An 11,208-nucleotide genomic window follows, 5' to 3' on the forward strand; every position below is an offset into this window, starting at 1 on the left:
CCGCTTTAAACATAGATAGGACATGTAGGGTGATGACGCGCGCGCACACACACACACACACACACACACACACACACACACACACACACACACACACACACACACACACACACACACACACACACACACACACACACACACACACACATACGCACGCTGCACAGCAACAATGCTGGTAATCCAGCATCTGTTTTGTGCTGATAGACTTTAAATGGACCACTAGGGAGAGGGATACAAAGCAGACGGTCAGGATCATCTGGGTGCCACAGGGGGAGACACACTGGCACCCCCCCACACACACTCCTTAAATCCCTCAGTTTTTTATATCTTTACATCCCTCTTTCTTTCTCTCTCTCTCTCCCTCTCGCTCTCTTTATTTCTCTGTAAGTCCCGGGCATCCTCAGCCTCCCACACGTTTTGCATGCGATATGCACTATTTCGGATTCTTAATTGGCTGAAATTGGTGCCAAGCGACTATCAACCACGTAGAAACAAGTAGTTTTAGCAGTTGGTTTTGTGGTTCAACCTCAGCGTTTGTTAGGGTTAGGGTTAACCCTACCAAACACGTGTGTCACGATGTCTTTCACTCGCAAAAGCGTTGGTGTCGTTGAACCCCTAAGTGTGCTTGTCCGGTACACTCCTTCAAACGCCGTGTCCCGGTTATATCACAGGATCTTTATATAAGCAGCGGCCCTAAGACGGTTAGAGGACGGGCAAACCTCAACTCCCCCCCGTCCCCCACCACTTGATTCCTTCAAAGAAAAAGTCTGGACGAGAGGGACGTGACAAAGAGAGATATAAGGACAATGGACGGATCAAATGAATCACAGGGGGGAAAGATTGGTGAGATACAACTAAGAGACAGAGTGAGAGTATGAGAAAGAGAGAGAGAGTGCGAGAGAGAGAGAAAGATAGAGAGAGAGAGCGAGAGAGAGAGAGAGAGAGAGAGAGAGACACGGAGAGAGAGACAGAGTAAGACAGAGAGTGAGAGTGAGAGCGAGATTGAGAGAGAGAGGGTGGTGAGTGAAAGTCGGGGGTGGGTTGTGAAGCAAAGCTTATATCATAACTCCCTCTGAATCCAGGCCCAATTTCTCATGCAATTTAGTTCCTGTTCACAGTTTCTATGAGCTCAGCGGTATGGTGGGAGCTCTCGGGGAATCAGGGTGGGTTTGCGGGGCGGATATGAGGGGTGGGAGCTGTTTGTTTGGGAATTAACTGCTAAGTGAGGAAGGGCCCACGGGAGGCGCCGTCGTGTGAGAAAGTGGGCAGAGGATTCACGCTGATAACACGCAGCAAAAACTAACTCAACTCCCCAACTGTTTTTCATCGTCCTCCACGACACGGACGTCACCTCCACCCCCCGTGTATCAGTCCCACTTAGAGTCCCACCTCTCCCCAAAAGGGTCTTCATCTAAAAGGATTTGCATGGATTTGGAAGGACCTAGAGCAGTCAGTAAAATACTTATAGGTGTGTTCTTATGTACACAAAACACAGACACACACACACACACACCCAGACATACATACACATAGACCAACGTGCATGACTGATACGAAGCGCGCCCCAAAGCTCACATCCATTCATAACCAGTGTTCCCCATTGAGAACCGGCTGAATTAATCACCTGCTCTACGCATAGCAGTGAGGCCCTGCCACATGAGGTGTGACTCCGAACCACACGCGCAATCAAACACACACACACAGACAAACGGCAAACACGAGTGTACGTGGGTATACAATTCTGACATCCTGTGCAAATAGTTTTGCAGACCATTTTTCTTGGACATATCTCTCTCGGTTCCAGACAAAAATACAAAAACACGCACACACATGTGCACACTCTCTCATACACACACACACACACACACACACACACACACACACACACACACACACACACACACACACACAAACAAATAATGATATGAACAGATCCTTTGTTCGTAAGCTCAGAAGGCACACATCATGTAAGCACAAGATTTGCATACCCTCCCTTAATCAGTCTTTCAAATTCACGATTTACATGACACACACACACACATTCTGAAACACTGTGAATGATAACACGCAGGTAGGTCAGCCTGGGTGATTCTGTCCTCACTGTCAAAAGGATGTCTCATTGAAACAAGATTGTAAAGAACCTGAACCTCTCTCTCTCTCTCCCTCTCTCTTTCTCTCTCTCTCTCTCTCTCTCTCTCCCTCTCTCCCTATCTTTCTCTCTTTCTCTCTCTCTCTCTCTCCCTCTCTCTATCTCTCTCTCTCTCTCTCTCTCTCTCTCTCTCTCTCTCTCTCTCTCTCTCTCCCTCTCTCTCTCTCTCTCTCTCTCTCCCTCTCCCAGTTCTGCCATATTGGCTCTCGCTCTTGTTGTTTCTCGTGCATGGCTGGTTACATGAGAAGGGCGCTGTCCTTTCAGAACCACACTCCTTCCCTCCCTCTTGCACTCTCTCGCTCTCTCTCTCTCCTTATTTCCTTCCTCCCTGCAACATCCTTGCTCATCCTTTTGCAGTCTCCACACCAGCATGGCTTCATCTTTAATCCCTTTTATAACCCAGCCCTCCCTCCCTCCCTCTGTTCCTCGCTCCCTCCTCCACCCTCCTTCCTCCCTTTTCCCTCCTGTTTCTATTTCCTCATCTGTGCGGCTCTGCCTCTCCATCAATCTCCCCTCTTCTCTCTTTTCTCTCTCTTATTCTTTCTCATCCAGGTCCCCCCCCCCTCCTCTCTCTGTTTCTCTCTCTCTGTCTGTCTCTTCCCCCTCCCTCTTCCTGGCTCTCTCACCTTCCCATCCCTCCCACATTCGGCCAGAGCGCTGCCTCAGCCCCCTACCTGCCTGACGTCAGTGGTACAGTCCGCGCACTCAGCCTCTCTCAATGTGTTTTTCCCTTATAAGGAGAGAGGTAGCGGCAGCTCGGCCCGACCGTTCCAACCGCGCAAGCCGGGCGGGGGTGCTCTAATTGTAACAATATAAATAAAATGGAACTGCTGGTGGTGGGTGGAGGGGGGAGGGGGTTCGCTGAACGGCAGAGAGGAGGAGGTGATGACGTGTGGGTGTGTGAGTATGTGGGGGGCGTCGAGGAGGCTGGGGTTGGCGGTGGTCGGGATGGTGGTGGGGGGCTAGTTAACTGCTCTTCTGTCAATGGCCTTGAATAAGACGACAGAAATAGGCGAGTGTGGAGAGGGAGGACGATGGAGGAGGAGAGAAGAGAGAGAGAGAGAGAGACAGAGAGCGAGAGAGAGAGACAGAGAGGGACAGAGAGAGAGAGAGAGCGAGAGAGAGAGAGAGAGAGAGAGAGAGGGAGCGGGGCGAGAGAGAAGGGCAGAAAGCATGCTATGGAGAGGCAGGTGAGGTACGGGTCTATTCAGTATGCGTGTGGGTGTGTCCTGGTACTTACCGTCCATAGGTTGCCCACTCACCATCTGCCCACGCAGTCATCGATACAGGAGGCTACCGCACAGCTCTCCAGGAGAGGGTGGCTGACATGCTCTCTCTCGATGGAGGAGGCCACCAAAGACGGTCTGAGCTGCGGTGTGAGCGCCCCCAGCCCCCCTGACCAGCTCCTGAGAATGAAGGAGCACACGCTGTGTGATTCATCGCTTGTTGGTCGGTTGATGCAACCACGGCAAGTTTTTGCCATTTGTTTCGGTGTGGATTCCATTCAGCAGATTCCCCCTACGGCCACGCTGGCATTTTGCTATCTTAGACGTTAGAAGATAGATGGTGAGGAAAGGCACTTTGGAAGAAAGCCCATTAGCAAAGCTATGAATAAAAACATGAGCCTGGATCTCAATCAGCCCGGACCAAAAGAAACCATACTGTTCAGTGTTGTGGGCACGGACACGACCGAAACGGTATGATGCATGGACTGCATGTATTTATTCACTTAGTCACAATGGCCACTGACAATTAATGCACCCCCTTCCTTACACAATAACATCCACACAAAGCCCTGAGCAGCTCATCACATGCAGTGAAAGGCGGATTTGAATGTAGAACAGGACATTCGAAGAGCAGGACCAACACACAGGAGTCATGTGTATTGATCGTTGATGTATTGATCCTCTGTTTACCAGGTGTCTGGTGTTCAGAGGAAATGAGGAACCGCAGGTAAACGGTCAACTTACAAAGGTCACCTCCTCCTCTCCAAGGGTCAGATGTCCGGGAAGACGTTTCAGCGGCGACGGTGTCTGCCAGGAGTTGATTGATGGCATCCACTTTTAAATCCATCCAGCATCCATCTGTGTAAACGGTGCTGATAAGTCATAATGTGATGAAAATAATACATTAAGTCACATAGAATATCTATGAAGACTCAAATGATCAGTATCTCTGATCTAATTGATCTATTCATTTGTTTGTTAATGTGTTCATTCATCATGCTATGGAATGTAGTCAGGAATAATTTACCTCAAAAAGAGTAAATAGGCAACGCATCAATAATTTCCAGGCTGACCTCCTCCTCGAACGCTGAATGGCAATAAAGGTATTAATATTTAAACAAAGAGGGCTCCCTTCCCGTGGCCTGCTTTCACCTCACCTGGATTATTGATGAGTATAGAAACAAATTCAAGGCGACAAAAATGAAATTTGGCAGCCTACACAGAACAGAAATGTATACTGAAAGGGAAGAATGGGAAGAATGAGTGCTGCTGAAATGCGTCTTAAATCTGGGGGTGAAAACAGTAAAGCAAACATGTGATTACCGCAGCGGGAAGGGCTCTGACACATGGCCTTGGTAGCGCTAAGGGACTGCATTAGCAGACAACTTCCTCTGGAATCATATGCAAATGACTTACTCATCAACCTCAGATGCTTGTAACCTTGGATACGGCGACAATTGCTGCCTAGCAAGAGCTCAAATCGAGTGAGGGGCATGTGCTTCGGAACCCAGAACAAACTGGCACACATACACACACATGAGGGAAAAGCACATACAAAACACAACAAAATACACTCACAGACCTGCAAACAAACACACAAAGGACAGGGTGTACCGACGTGGAGTGAGTGGAGATCGAAGGCTCCCTTTGTGTTTCATCGTGTGGCGAGACATTAAGGAACCAAGTAGGAGGATTCACGTTTTTTTGGACATCTTGTCGTCATTAAGTAATTTTTTCTTTAAAGTTTTAACATCCTATGGGGTTTAACAAAATCCTTGAACACACACCTCCGAAATACACAGCTTGTACTTGTGCACACACTCGCACACACACACACACACACACACACACAGACACACACACACACTCTCTGTCTCACTCTCTGTTCCTTTTTTCTACATATTTAGGTCATCGAGGGAGGTGGCAGAGTGTGAGGACTGTGAAATTGGGGAAATTTGTTTCGTTTTGACCCTTATCCAAAGCCTGTCGAAAGAGGGGGTTCATGGAGGAAGTGTGGTCTCCATCGAAGTGTTGCGTAAGAGACACACACGCAGTACAATAGCCTCGTTGATCGCTTGTGTAAGACAAGCCATTGTGTCATGGGGGTCGTACGACCATGTGTGTTCAAGGTGGTCCACTGAAAGGATGAGGCAACGCTTTTAATGATTTCAAACATTGGATCCTCAACTCAGGCGTGACCACTTCCAATTGGTCGCCAACCATCGCACAGACCCCCCCCCCCCCCCCCCCCCCAACACACACACACATTTGTGTGCATTGCTGTAAACTTGACTGACCTACAACCAGCACTTTAACAGGCCTGTGTGGTGAGCAAGCATGTTACCATGGGCAACCCATAGTGGTGGTGGAACCACCCAGTACTATCAGAGAGCCTCAAAGAAACATGCTGTCATCCAACGGAAATGGAAAACACGCACGGGCTGAGGGTGACATGATCGGGAAAGGTAAACATGCCTGTGTGTTTGCTTGTGTGTGTCTCAGTGGATGGGTGTTGGTGTGTGTGTGTGTGCGTGTGCGTGTGTGTGTGCTAGCTTCGCAATGTGGCAGATTGGGTTGGCCGTTGCATCCGTGTCACTGAGGTGGAGAGACCACCCACCTCCTGTTTGGGGGGGACGGGGGGGGCATGGTTCAGTTTCATTGAGTCATTGAACCCCCCCCCCAACACAATCCCCCACCCCTTCCTATTCCCTCCCACTCTATGCCTCAGCAAAGCCTGGCATCCTCTTTTAGATTGTGTGTCATCTACTCATCTACATGTACAAGCCCGAGCCTGCCTCTAGCCTCGGTAACAAGTCATAGATGGAATGGCTGCTATCTTTGTTTCTCTAGAAATGAGGAGAAACCAAAACACCCAAACGTCGAGCGCTTTTCTCAGCGTTATGTACCTCACATTCGTTTGACTGCACACACAGCACACCCTTCCCTTCCGCGTGATGCTGTTGCCAGGTAACAAGCGATATCGCCGCAGCATCACCTCTGTGTGTCGGCGCTTCTCTTCCAAGAAGAGAAGCGCCGGCCACTGACACACTTTGCTGGTGCACCCTGGGAGTTGTAGTCTATTGCGAAGTCATGTCAAAACCATTCGCCGCAAATAGTCAGTTTGTTGATATTTATCTCTTTTTAGAAGATTTGGACAACTCCAGCTCGTATGTTAACCCCCTACTGTTTGAATGGAGTTTATTAATGTTTTCCATATAAAAAGCGAATATTGCATCATGCAATTTCAATGCAGACACATCTTTAAATGTGTAAAGGAAAACCATAGAGGCTTGCATTGAAGGCTGTCCTTCCACTCATCCAAGGTCAACCAAACAATAAGGTGTGTGTGATGTAAGCTGCCTGTATATATATTTGGTGATAAGAAAGTGTCAATAGAAAATTATAACTTCCTCTTCCTCCTAGAGATGCGATGTCGTGCTCACAGCAATGACAGGAGCAACAAGTTAGTGGAACGACGCAGAACAGCTGGCATCCTGTTGCCTTCAAAATCTCACTTGAAACTCTGCTAATTTGTCCCTCTGAGCATTCAACATGGAACCCCAGAGTGAACCCTGACGCCGTTGACAACGTTTCAGCAAACAGAACCACACACAGAGTTCTGCATCCTCTCATTGTTTCTTTTTTACTTGAACTTACCCAGAAGATACCAGGACTGCCTTACCCCCTTTTTACGTCCTCTGGACCAGCAGTCCTCATGTGGACACCACGGGAGACAATAGGCTGTTGAGTCACCTGTGGAGGTCTGCGATATTAATAACACTCCCAATGGGAGTTGACCTTTGACCTGGCAGAGTCCTCTACTCATCCCCCCCCAAAAACACTCAAGTGACAAGACTATAGGGGGTTCAGCCCATACAGGCCATGCCGCAGTGGGGTGTTTTGCGACCCCTACACCACCCCCACTGCCTACAACACAGTCACTCAGTCACTGTGCACCCGGCCGCTGACAAAAGACACAGAGCTCCCCTTAAACACAGACACACAACACATCACATGCACATCGCACACTAATGAATGCACACGCACACACACACATACACACACACGCTAGAACGCAAGCACACACACATGCACGAACACAGATGATCACACACACACACACACACACACACACACACACACACACACACCAAACACACATGTATGCAGGGATTAGGCCCTGGGTCATTTCAATTGCCCTATCCTTAACCCTAGGATCCTCAAGGAGGAGACACAGAAGCGCGCACACACACACTCACACACACACACACACAAACACACACACGCACACAGTGACAGAATGGCAAAACATAAACCAAAACTCAACATACGTGACGTATATCTGTGTCAGCTTCCGTGTTTACGTTTACTTTTGTGCCGTACCCAGTCCCCCGGTGAAACAAACCAACAAATGAACAAATAAACAAACAGGCAGACACTGCGGTGCCACAAAACACCTGAATAATACATCCCATTTGCAACGCGTCCAATTTCCATTTCAGAAGAGCCGAACCCACACGCTCGTGTGCGCGCTCCCCCACACAACTTAGAGGCAAAGGAAAGTGAAACCACACTTGTGCACATCCATGCTCACCGTGCATCACATCACACACTGTGTGGACAGAAGAAGTCACTGCAACCGAAAACAATGTCAAACACAATACTCACACACACACACACAAACACACACACACACACACACCCACAGCGTATCCTTAAAGCATCCCCCTCCTTCCCTGAACTAACATATCTTAGCCGCCTGCTGACAAATAGTGCAGGGGGCATTGTGTGTGTGTGTGTGTGTGTGTGTGTGTGTGTGTGTCGGTGTCGGTGTGGGGTTGGGGTTGGAGGTCTTTGTGAGTGGAAGGCGAGAGGAGGCGGGGGGGGTGGGGGTTGGAGGGGGAGGGGTGAGGGATGAGGAAGGGGAGGGAGGATGGGGGACATGGTGTTCTATTTCTCATAGAGAAACAGCTGCTGTGTCGACGCTGCTGAGAGAGAGAGAGAGAGGGAGAGAGAGAGAGAGGGAGAGAGAGAGAGAGAGAGAGAGGGAGAGGGACAGAGAGAGAGGGAGAGAGAGAGAGAGAGAGGGAGAGAGAGAGAGAGAGAGAGATACGGAGGAGGATGAGTGTGTAGCGGAGGAAGCGAGAGAGAAGCAGATCGAGGGGAGGTAGGGAGAGAGAGCAAGAGAGCGAGGCAGAGCGAGCACCAGAGAGAGACAGAGAGAGAGAGGGAGAGGGAGGCGGTGAAGCAGTGAGTGAGCAAGAGAGAGAGAGAGAGAGAGAGAGAGAGAGAGAGAGAGAAAGAGGGAGGGCTGTGTGGTAGGAGGCTGAGTGTGTGTGCTCCAGTGTTTAGGTGAATCCACAGAATCCACATCCACAGATCCTCTCGGCGCACGGACACAACCGCCCCACCGAGACCCTCCTCCGCGACATCCTCTCTTCCCGCCGCTCACTTGCCTGCAGAGACGCTCGGGAGGCATCCCGTCCCTCTGTCTTTGTTTGTTCCTCTCTTTCTGTCTATCCATAGATTATCTGTCTCTCCTCTCTCTCTTTGTCCTGGCCTTTGTTCCCTTTGCGTCCGTTCTGTCCTTTAACCTCGGACTGGAGGGAAAAAGCTAAAGCAAGCGAGAAGAGAAGGACACACAGAAGGAAGGAAGGGAGGACAGAAGGAAGGAAGGGAGGACAGAAGGAAGGAAGGAAGAGCAGAATCGGTGGACATCAGCCAGTAAGCAGGTTTGTCCTCTCGCTCTCGTCATTCCCTCCGTTTGTCTCTCTCCCGGCCGTCCGTCTTGTCCTCCTCCTCTCGTTCCCCCCCGCGGCCGGGAGGGTGCTGATGGGGACGGGGCTGCAGAGCAGACCCACCCTGCACCAGGGAGGGCTCCAGGGCTCTGTGCCCTGGGCTGGGGCCGGGGAAGGGACAGGGAGCGGGCTGTGGTGGACGGGACCAGGGGGGCAGCCGTGAATGCGGTCAGCCAGGACAGCTCCTCTTGGTGGGGCTAGGACAGAGCTGGTGGATCCTGGGTAATTTCAAAGACATGAAGGGAGAGGATGAGACCTGGAGCCACAGCGGGGCTCTGGATCCCTGTCAATTGATGTTTGCGTTGGTGATGTGTTTTTGACGTGTGTGTGTGTGTGTGTGTGTGTGTGTTTGTGTGCGTGTGCGTGTGTGTGATCGTGTCCGCTGCAGTGCCCCGACCATGGCAGTGTGTTTTCTAGTCTGACAACACTGGGCAGCGACGGCCAGACCTGCTTAATGGAGTCCATTCTTCTCCCCGTAGCCCCGGTGTAGATTATACTGTTGGTGTGGTCTGCTGCTGCCGCCGCTGCTGCTGGCGATAACAATGGCAGTAAAAAGACAGTGTGTTTCACTATTCGCTGTCGCCTGCCTGTTCATTTACATGTTACATTTCCTCCCCACTCCTCATACAAATCCTTCTCCTGATGATGGATACGAGATTGTCACGGTACATAATGTGACCTAGAACCGCCGACGGATGATTCCGTCAGCCACGGTCGTTTGTGTGTATGCTTTTGTCTGTGTGTGTGTACCGTGATATTAGTGCACGTCAAGGTTTTCTCGACGTGCACTAATGCATTCTCTCCGATGCGTTCGTATCACATTTCGCTGACTTCTGTGAATATCACCACCATTTGTGAGGAATCAAAGTGTAAAACGGTGTGTGAATGTGTGCATGTGTGTGCATATTAGCGTGTATTGTAGTATATGTGCATGTATGTATATGTGTGTGTGTGTGTGTGTATGCGTTTGTGTGTGCAGATGTGTGTGTGTGTGTGTGTGTGTGTGTGTGTGTGTGTGTGTGTGTGTGTGTGTGTGTGTGTGTGTGTGCTAAGTCAACACTCTCTTCTGCAAACTGGCCGCTCAAAATAATGGTTCCCAGATTACACCGTTGACCCGAAGCTGGTGATGGCACACAACTGGCCGAGAGAAGGGGGGGGACAGAGAGAGAGAGAGAGAGAGAGAAAGAGAAAATCTGAATGAAGAGATGGATGAGATTGAATGAATGAGGGCAAATGAAGCATCTCCATCTTACGAAAGGTGCAATGAGAAATGAGTGGGATGGGCCTGACCTGCGCACACCCAGGATCAGCAGAGGTGAATGTCTGATTCACCTCAGTGTTGTTAAATTCAGCGGTGAGCCATCAGGGGTTTGTCATGCTTCTGTATGACCCTGCAGGTCTGAACAACGCTGTAGCATTGGGCGACAGAGCTGACTTTAGAAGAGAAGAGAAGAGAAGAGAGAGAGAGAGAGAGAGAGAGAGAGCGACTGACTGTAGATTGTAATTGACTTAATTGCTAGAAAGGAGGAGGGAGATTAGAAAAGGAGATGAAGAAAGAGCTATATATTGAAAAGAGAGAAAGAACAGTATGTGGGAATATTTTGTGTATAACATTCTTTGTATTATAATACACACACATCATCAGATTCAAATTCAACAGTTTAACAATATACTGTACACACACATGCTTGCATGCGCACTATGTGGATTAACTGACTGGTATGTTGCTGTCTCACAGCAAAACGCCATGTTAGGGAACAAATATGAATCAATTTTAGTTTCCATTGCATTGCACATTAGGAAAGTGTATGCAAGAGTCTGTCCAATGGTCCCCTATATGCTGACTTAATGAAGTCCATCAGGTTTAAGGGATGGTTTGGCAGCAAATATAGATCCGGTCTCAAACGCTCAGAGAGAGGATTTTACAGGGACTTTCAATTTTGGCGTCATCATCTTCATTACACATGAAATATGTAACGTTCAAATGCATTTTGCAGTTTGTGTCTAAGTAAATGCCTTACTTGACATGTGATTC

This window comes from Pollachius pollachius (assembly GCF_949987615.1).
Source record: "Pollachius pollachius genome assembly, chromosome: 13".
NCBI lineage: Eukaryota > Metazoa > Chordata > Actinopteri > Gadiformes > Gadidae > Pollachius > Pollachius pollachius.